The following is a 10123-nucleotide window of genomic DNA, read 5'->3' as shown; positions in this document are numbered from 1 at the left end:
TCCTCATTGGTCATTTTGGTCAGGTGCCAGCGAGGTTACCTTTAGCTTCTTAACCCTTTACAGGTGAGAGGAGCTTTCCCCTGGCCAGGAGGGATTTCAAAGGGTTTTACCCTTCCCTTTATATTTATGACACATCCCAAGACCGCATTAGCTTTTTTCACAGCGATATCACATTGGTGGCTCATAGTCATCCTATGATCAACCAATACTCCAAGGTCCTTTTCCTCCTCCGTTACTTCTAATTGATGCGTCCCTAGCTTATAACTAAAATTCTTGTTATTAATCCCTAAATGCATGACCTTACATTTCTCACTATTAAATTTCATCCTATTACTATTACTTCAGTTTACAAGGTCATCCAGATCTTCCTGTGGGGTATCCCTGTCCTTCTCTAAATTGGCAATACCTCCCAGCTTTGTATCATCCGCAAACTTTATTAGCACACTCCCACTTTTTGTGCCAAGGTCAGTAATAAAAACATTAAATAAGATTGGTCCCAAAACTGATCCTTGAGGAACTCCACTGGTAACCTCCCTCCAGCCTGATAGTTCACCTTTCAGTAGGACCCGTTGTAACCAATTCCTTATCCACCTTTCAATTTTCCTATTGATCCCCATCTTATCCAATTTAACTAATAATTCCCCATGTGGCATGGTATCAAACGCCTTACTAAAATCTAGGTAAATTAGATCCACTGCGTTTCCTTTGTCTAAAAAATCTGTTACTTTCTCAAAGAAGGAGATCAGGTTGGTTTGGCACGATCTACCTTTTGTAAAACCATGTTGTATTTTGTCCCATTTACCAGTGACTTCAATGTCCTTAACTACCTTCTCCTTCAAATTTTTTTTGAAGACCTTGCATACTACAGATGTCAAACTAACAGGCCTATAATTACCCGGATCACTTTTTTTCCCTTTCTTAAAAATAGGAACTATGTTAGTAATTCTCCAATCATACGGTACGACCCCTGAGTTTACAGATTCATTAAAAATTCTTGCTAATGGGCTTGCAATTTCTTGTGCCAATTCCTTTAATATTCTTGGATGAAGATTATCTCGGCCCCCCGATTTAGTCCCATTAACCTGTTTGAGTTTCGCTTCTACCTCAAATATGGTGATGTCTACCTCCATATCCTCATTCCCATTTGTCATGCTACCATTATCCCTAAGATCCTCTTTAGTCTTATTAAAGACTGAGGCAAAGTATTTGTTTAGATATTGGGCCATGCCTAGATTATCCTTGACCTCCACTCCATCCTCAGTGTTTAGCGGTCCCACTTCTTCTTTCTTTGTTTTTCTTCTTATTTAGATGACTATAGAACCTTTTACTATTGGTTTTAATTCCCTTTGCAAGGTCCAACTCTACTTGACTTTGAGCCTTTCTCACTTTATCCCTACATGTTCAAGGTAGCTTTCCTTGCTGATCCCTCCCTTCTTCCACTCCCTATATGCTTTCTGCTTTTTCTTAATCACCTCTCTGAGATGCTTGCTCATCCAGCTTGGTCTACAACTCCTGCCTATGATTTTTCTCCCCTTACTTGGGATGCAGGCTTCCGATAGCTTCTGCAGCTTTGATTTAAAATAATCCCAGGCCTCCTCTAACTTTAGATCCATAAATTCTTCAGTCCAATCCACTTCCCTAACTAATTTCCTTAATTTTTGAAAGTCAGCCCTTTTGAAATCAAAAACCCTAGCTGCAGATTTATTTTTATTAATCCTTCCGTTCAGTTTGAACTGAATTAGCTCATGATCACTTGAGCCAAGATTATCCCCTACAACCATTTCTTCTATGAGGTCCTCACTACTCACCAAAACCAATCTAAAATGGCATCCCCTCTAGTCGGTTCAGCAACTGATTGATGAAGGAATCCATCAGCTATTGCATCTAGGAAAATCTGAGCCCTATTATTATTACTAGCACTCGTCCTCCAGTCTATATCTGGGAAGTTAAAGTCTCCCATGATCACACAGTTTCCATTAGTATTTACTTTATCCATATCCAAATTAGATCCCGGTGGTCTATAGCACACCCCAAGCACTATCCCAGGGGAGGCTCTAATAGTTTTCTTCCCCAATTTAATTTTTGCCCAGATGGACTCAGTCATATCCATTTCATCGCTTCTTATTTCTTTACATTCTATCTCATCATTGATATATAATGCTACTCCACCACCTTTACCTTTATTTCGGTCTTTCCTAAACAGCACATACCCTTCAATACCTGTAGCCCAGTCATGACTACTATTCCACCGTCTTTCTGTTATCCCTATAATATCTGGTTTCACTTCCTGCACCAGTAGCTCTAGTTCCTCCATTTTGTTACCTACGCTCCTCGCATTGGTGTACAAACATCTTAATTTTTGCTGTTTGGCCTCACTCACATTCTGTACCCTATTAGGCACGGTCATTTTACTACCAGTATAACCTATTAGACTTGTATCTACACTGCCCTTCCTCCTACCCACAGCTGTATCCACTCTTACTTCATTTTCTTCCTCTCAATGCTAAATTCTGGCATGGAGATTACCTGGACATCTCCCAACCATCTCCCCCTAATTCCTAGTTTCACTGAACTGCTCCTGTCTCCATTCTTTTGTTAATTCTGGCAGTTCAGCTATTAACACAGAAACTCCCATAGTGCTTAGAACACATCAGGAGACCAGTCCCAGGTGGAAAGATGGGCGGTTTGTGGGGGAAATGTTTCAATGAAGACTATTAAGAAAGCAGTTAATGTTTCCAAGGTATCACTATGTAATGAGAGATCACTGGATATTCTGGAAAAGACAGATACAAATTCGTTTTATCTATGTTTAACAACACTTTCCCATTCATTTACAGTTATCACATATAAGAGCTAAAATACAAGGTCCAACATTTCCAGAAGTGTTTCCCAATTTTATGTTGTCTATAAGCTGAAACTACTCTGGAAATTGGGTGCAAGGTGCATCTGTTTGGGCACAAAAAATTAGTATACAGCCAGATTTTTCAGACATGTTTACTTTGTTAACATTAAAGTGTTTAAAGTGTCTGAATTGCAATGCATACTTCATTAGTACTGGTGATGCACCTGAGCTTCAAAATTTGGACCCAAAGTTAAAAAGTTTTGGTTTGGCCTGCTATATAAATGGGGGAAGAGGTTCAGTGTTTGGATCTGAATTTAAGACCAATACACTTGGATTGTATTTTGTATAGTGCTTGTCCCAGCAGCGGATTCTACTGCAATACAAATAATAATAATAATAATAATAATAATGAAGATTGAGTATTCTCAGGGATTTGGACATATTGGGTAAAATTCTCAAAAAGTGCCTAAGACCAAGATCCTCAAGGTAGGTGCCCAACTCCCATTAACTTCCATGGGAGTTAGGCACCTCAAATTCCTTTGAGGATTAGGGTCTTAAGTATCAAGATCACTTTTGAAAATGGGACTTAGGCATCTAAGTCTCTTAAAGAAAAATTTTACCTATCTTCCACTAAAAATCCAGTTAGACTATTGTTAGATCATCTCATCTTCTATTTATTTGTACTACTGTAGCACTCAGAGACCCAATGCTAGACATTGTACCTGTACTAATAAATATGAATACAGTCTGTATCCCAAAGAGTTTACATTTTCATTTAAGACAAGATGCAGCAAATATCCTCACAAGCAATAGGAGGCTGGTTAGAGAATGAGGCTAATAGTAATAAGATAAATTACATAGTCTAGCTGTGTGCATAATTAATTATCTGAATTAAAGAAAAAAAAACCCCAACATCTCCCTGCCTGCCCCTTAGTCTAGTCATTATTGTTTGGATGTAGGGTTTGTGTTTGTGATGGGTCTCGAGGAGAGATTTGAAGGAGATGGAGGTAGCACCTTCATGAATCAATAGTAGTAATAACAGAAATAAACTTACTCAATGTTCATGGACATTTGGGCCCAAATTTTTGGTTTGAACCCACATTAGTAATTAGTATGCTTTATACCAACTGAATGCACTATACAGCACTACTTGTATCTGTATTGTAGCGAGACTCCCTGCAGTGGTAAACAATGTAACATTTTTCTCACTGCATCACAAAGCATATTCTGTTCAAAAGCACTAAAAACCAGAGCGAGACTGTTTCCAAAGGAACATCAGCACAATTGTCCAAAGGATAACAACCTCTTGTGCAGAAATTCAGTTACTAATTATATTTTTATACCTTGTAGCAAACTAGAAAGTTTGTCTGTTAGGTAACTGAAAACTATATAGCATTTTTAATGGGACTCTATGGTAATTGAACAAGAAACTGGCTGCTGTCATCATTTCTTAATCCTAATTTTGTTGCTCAGGAATATAATAGAATGGTATTTCTCTAATGTGTACAACCTAGTGGTTTCCTGTTATCAAAAATATTTGTGGAACTGGCATTGTGTCCTTGGAAACTGCTATAAGGCTTTCATTGGCTGTTCTTTTATGAAACTGAACTCGACTATTTTGACTCAGTATTGTGTGAATGAGAGTCCTACCTTCATGACATATAAACACAGAAGGCAGGATTTTCAGATGTGCATAAGGGATTTAGGAGCATCAGATTTGTCCTCCTAAATCCTTTAGGCAATTTTGAAAATCTCCCTCAAGCATGTAGTAGAACTGGCTTGCGAGGTGCAATGCAGGAAACCCGCATGATTCTAGAGTAACAGGTGTTTGTGTGGGTATTCTCCATTGAGTCTGAGGGAGGAGCTCTGGGGAAGCAGCACCGAACCTCCTATGGTGCTGCTCCATCCCAGTGGGCTGGAATTGCCAACTGCTGTCTCTGTGCTAGGGATTCCCATTCACCGGATTTGTGAAGCATCGATCCAGAGGCTCCATTCCACTCCATATGCTTTTCTTACATTGGCCTTTTTGGAGCCAACATGTTCATCATTCAGGAGTACAAAGGAGTGGCCCCTTCCAAAAAGGTGGTACATTTCACCCATGTGGAACTCAGTTATGGTCGAGTGGAAAGTGCAGTTCTAGTGATTTTAAAAAAATCCACTTTTATCCAGCAGTGTTTGACTTGGCTACAGGCTTCAGTGGGAGTTTAGACTGAGCAAGGATGGCAGGATTTGACACACAGTGAAATTGACTGAGTAGCAGGCGTGTGAAGATACAACTTTGTGGTTAATGAGGCATAGTTTGTCCTGTCCTGTTTTGGTATGTATATGTCAATCTTTTATGTTCTGTTGTAACGTGTATAGGACAGTAAACCAGGCCACTCAAACGGATTTTTGATCTTCTGAGGGTTGGTTTTTTCCTTTTTTTTTTTTTTTTTGGTGACTCAGGAATAAAATCTTTGAGCTCAGCAGTTGGCAAACACAGGGCTGCTCTGACATAAACCAACTACAAGTGATGCAAACAACGTCAGAGATTGGTGACAGCATGATGGAACATATGGCCATGCTTTTTTCTCTAGCTATGCTGGCAGCTGGGAAAAAGGGTGGTGTGAGAGCTGATATGGTATCTCTACACTATGGGAAGAGCACACTTGTGTTGGGTGATCCTCCCCAGGACGGTTACACCTGAGGTGTGGCACAAAGTAGCTATGCCACATCTGAGAATCTGACCCAGAGCAGTCAAAAGGTGTATCTGAGACTGCACAATGCAGCAGGAGCAAAACCGTAGCTAGAACTAAAGGGGTTCCTGGTTCCTAGTATCATGCTCAGTTCACTGGATTGTGTTACTTCTCTATATTATAGCACTACAGTACTACATGATGCTATAACAGCTAAACAGAGAGACAAGAGTTAAAAATACTCATACAAGACAAAGCCTTTCCATTGGCATGTCTGGTAACTCTCCAACTAATGTGGCAATTTCCTCAAAGTGTCTGCATATAACTAGTATGTTTTATTTGCAAGTCACAGCTGGCATGAAGTGGAATAACTGTTCTTACTGCTAAATGCATATTTATATTGGTTTCTTCATTCTGTATCATTCAGATATTCTTTTGCTGGGCTTTTAATTTTCTCCTGGGACTTTACAACACAGAGGACATGCAAAGAGTGGCCTAAGATGCCAAAGCTTTGTATGTGCCGTAAGCAACATTTGATGGCATGGGAAGGATGCTGATTCTCTACCTTAATTATGAACACACAGCTAATGTCTCAGTGAAAAATGTTTTGTTTTGCATTTGGCCTCTGTGCTGTTTGCTTTGCCTTACCTTCCACCTTATCAGATATATTAAGACAGTTTATTAATTAAGGCACATCAGACAAATGCAAGGAATATGAACGGCAGAAAGGGGCATGTGTGATTATTTTTAGATCTCCTTTCCCAGTGTTGGTTTTGAATTAAAACATCTATAGAAATATGCTTAAAATATCTATAGAAATACACAGTAGTTATGTATTAAGTAAATTCAGAGCAAATAGTTGTGTGATTCTAAAATACAGCATAGTGACTGGAAGTGGGAAAAGTAATGCCTTATTGCAAATTTCAGCCAGAATGGGAGAACTGTGCTAATCTAAAAGTCAGCTTTTCTCCAGTTGGAGACAATATGGGTTTGTGTCTTTACTTCCTCTAGAACATATATATTGATTAGTTTTAGGAATAATGCATGGATATAGTCTTCAATCCTAAAAGAGACGCATGAAAGGATCGTGTTAAATGATACTCCATAGCAGAAATGCTCTGTGTAAGACATTCTAGTTGATGTTACATGGTGTTAAGAACACACACATTGTAGGAATAAGCTATATGGGATATGTTTGTTTTAAAAATGGGCATCCTATCCCTATCTTTGGGACTGCACATTTTAAATCCTTATAAATGTTTCTTAGCCAGACTAAAAGGAATGAATTCTGAAGATCTTTGTAATCTAACAGTTTTGTAATGGTAATTATTCTTTCAGCCAGGGGCTGCATTCATTTTAAAAAAAAAAAAACCCTTATGCAGTTGGATCACATTAATTTAATAATGTATGCAGAAGTCAAGCTACAGATTCAGAAAAATCATGCCCTATATATAAGGGTTTGCTCCAGTGAATCACTGGGGCCTAATTAAGTGTGGCACTCTGGTGACAGAATTAACATCTGTAGTTTACGTAGGACATCAATTAGCCAGTGTGGTATGACTCACAATTTTGTTGCTTTCCGTCAAAATGGCAATAACATGATAGATCAAAATAATGATCTTCCCCCAGCCTCTCTGCCTTGCACCTCAAATTCCTACGTCCATCACATTTAACCTTTTGTTCCCCAGAATGTGGCGTTTCTTTTAATCATAGGTGATGGGTAACCTTAATTGAAAAGCAGTTGGGAAGGGGGAGATGATGAGTTACAAATGTAATGAAATGTGGCCTCATATATAAATCAGTTGTCAGCAGGGGTCAAACCTGGGACCTTCAGCAACAAAACCACAAACTCGTAACACTGGGGTTAAAGGAGACAATTCCTTCTGTTGTAAATAGCTGGCTATTATGGTTACTGGGGTCTGCTGTTTTATGGGCTTTCTCTTCCTCATCTTGTTCCATTTAATTCAATGGCAAAACTGATTGACTTCTGTGTGTGAAAGTTCAGGGCCTATGGCAGTGGCCTGTATAAACAATTGAATTAACCTCCTCTGATCCATTTGAGTTTGAGTGTGGCTCTCTTCTGACCTCCTATCTGAGATCATAGCAATAGAGTCTTCCTTATAGGGGAGGGATTTCCCCAACTTCTTTTGGGAAGGCTGAAGCCATGAAGTGGAGAAGGTTACATTTAATGCAGAATAGGAGTTGCTGGACACAAGGGTTCTCTTGAGGATGGATGGTGATGAAGGAGCCAGTATAAATACTTGCTAACATTGCCCTCTAAAGGCTGAAAAAATAACTTCATGGTAGCTACACCGTAGATGAATCTGTCTTATTCTGTTTAAACTGTCACACTCCATGTACATTCTAGTCAGGCCTACCAGGAACTCAGCAGGAACTCACAGCTCCTGCAATCCTGGAATCTGTGGAAGATGCCACACATCAAACAGTTTTGTTTCCCATGACAACCTGATGTTTGTGTTTCCTTAATAAGCTGGCTGGTGGGTGAGAGATGAGGCATAAGTATTACACGAAATGTTATTTATAAAAGTTCTCACTGCTGCCAACCCACAGAAACTTATACTCTGTATACATTTTCTATTTACTGTTTATAGCCTACCCCATTGGTAGGTAACACTACACCCTGTGGATTACACCACCTTGTTTTTCCATAAAACTGAACCTGCTACCTATAGTGAGCAAAAAAGAAATAGCAAATAACTTAGTGTTTTTTATGATCCTCCAAGTTCTGCAAAATTCACGATTTTAACATGATTTTTTCCCACCATTGTTGGGAAATTTGGACTCCAACAGTGTGCTATTTGGGAAAGGAAATAAGTGGAGACAGACCAAGGATGCTTTATATTGTATTTTAGATAATAAAAGTAGGGTATAACTCAAAATGCAGAGCTTCATAAATACGGATCCGTATATATACCCTCCAGCTGGGTCTGCAATTGCTCCAGGACATAGTAGTGCAATCCCTGTCAGAAGGCTGGGGCCAAAATATTCACTACTGTCAACTAATTTTGGGTACCCTGAGTTTTGGGTCCCCTACCTGAGCTGCCATAGGCCTGATTTTTGAGAGGCGCTGTACACCTGCTGCTTCCATTAATGCCAATGGGTCCTGCAGGCGCATAACATATGTGTAAATCAGTCCCTTGGAAAAGATTTACTTTTCACTTGCACTGGGGTAATTTCGTCGACTGTACGCCATTGTAAGTTAGGGGAGGATCAGGCCCTGTGTCTCAGGCCGGGAATTCAAATTTAGTGCACACTTGAAAATGTTGGCCTGAATCTTTAGGGCTCAGTTAAGATTCCTAGTGTCAGAACTATACCGTTTTGGGGAAAGGAAGTGCCTAAAGATTAGGTGCCCTGCAAGAGTACTTCCTGTGACCCTTCCTAAACCTTTAGAGAAGGTTTAGCTTGCAACTGGCCGAGCACAGACCACTGATGCAGGCCACTGTGCTGGGATGATAGTGCTACAGGCGTGACTGCAATCTGTCTACCCATACCCCTTTCCAGACTGTACAGCGCTCCTGGCAGCACCTCCTCCCCTGTGCTCGGGGAGTGCTTGCCTGCAGGGCCGTCCTTACCCAAACACATAGTACGCTGCTGCGTAGGGCACCAGGAAGTTTGGGGCACCACATTTCCTGGTGCCCTGCACAGCTGCATGCTGCTCCAGCCCCTGCTCCGCCCCTTCCCACCCCTGAGGACTGCAGCAGGGCTGGGCCTGCACTCATTGGCGGCAGGAAGTGCAGCGACCCGGCCCCAGGTGCGCTGCCCGTGAGTACTGGGGGGTGGTTCCACCCTGTCCCCCATGCCAGCCCTCCCCCCCCACAGCAGAGGCCTGCATGCATTTCCCTCTCCCCCTCCCCCCCCCCCCCGGGGGAGCTGCTTAGGGCCCCAGAATAGCTAGGGATGGCCCTGCTTGCCTGTCTTCTCTGTGGGAAGATAAGGAGCCAGAAGGTGATCCCTGTGTCTATACTCACCTCTAGTGCATCTGCAGTGAAGTGGCCCCAATTTCGCTCCTTATGTTAACACTGTTAATCAAAACTGATCTCTCAGCGTGGGGACCAGGTGTCAGTCAAAACCATCTCTTAGGCTGGCACTGAAGTTTCCTTTTTAGCCTGGGAGCCATTTGCCAGCTTTTGTTGCTCCACAAGATACACTCTGACTTGGTATGTTCAGAGATACAGCTGCTGGTAGGAGTACCCTGCTACCATCAAGGAAAAGAATGTGTTAATACAGTATTGACTGTCTAAATTCCTCATTTGCTACTGTGGGGCAGGGTGGTCTGTAGCAGTTAACTCTTTCAATGGAAGGATTCTATCCACCTCATATATACTTTATGGGGTAGATTTCCAAAAGTTTCTAATGGAATTAGGAGCACAAGTCCCATTGACTTGAAAATTTCCACTTATAATACACTTCTGTGTTTTAGAGTAGCAGCCATTTTAGTCTGTATTCGCAAAAAGAAAAGGAGTACTTGTGGCACCTTAGAGACTAAATTGGTTAGTCTCTAAGGTGCCACAAGTTCTCCTTTTCTTTCTGTGTTTTAGACTCTGTATTTGCCACTACAGCCTGGGCTCTTGCTAGGTCAGAATTC

This window comes from Eretmochelys imbricata, chromosome 9 (genome assembly GCF_965152235.1).
Source record: "Eretmochelys imbricata isolate rEreImb1 chromosome 9, rEreImb1.hap1, whole genome shotgun sequence".
NCBI classification, from domain to species: Eukaryota; Metazoa; Chordata; order Testudines; family Cheloniidae; genus Eretmochelys; species Eretmochelys imbricata.
Note: the sequence above shows the minus strand (reverse complement) of the source record.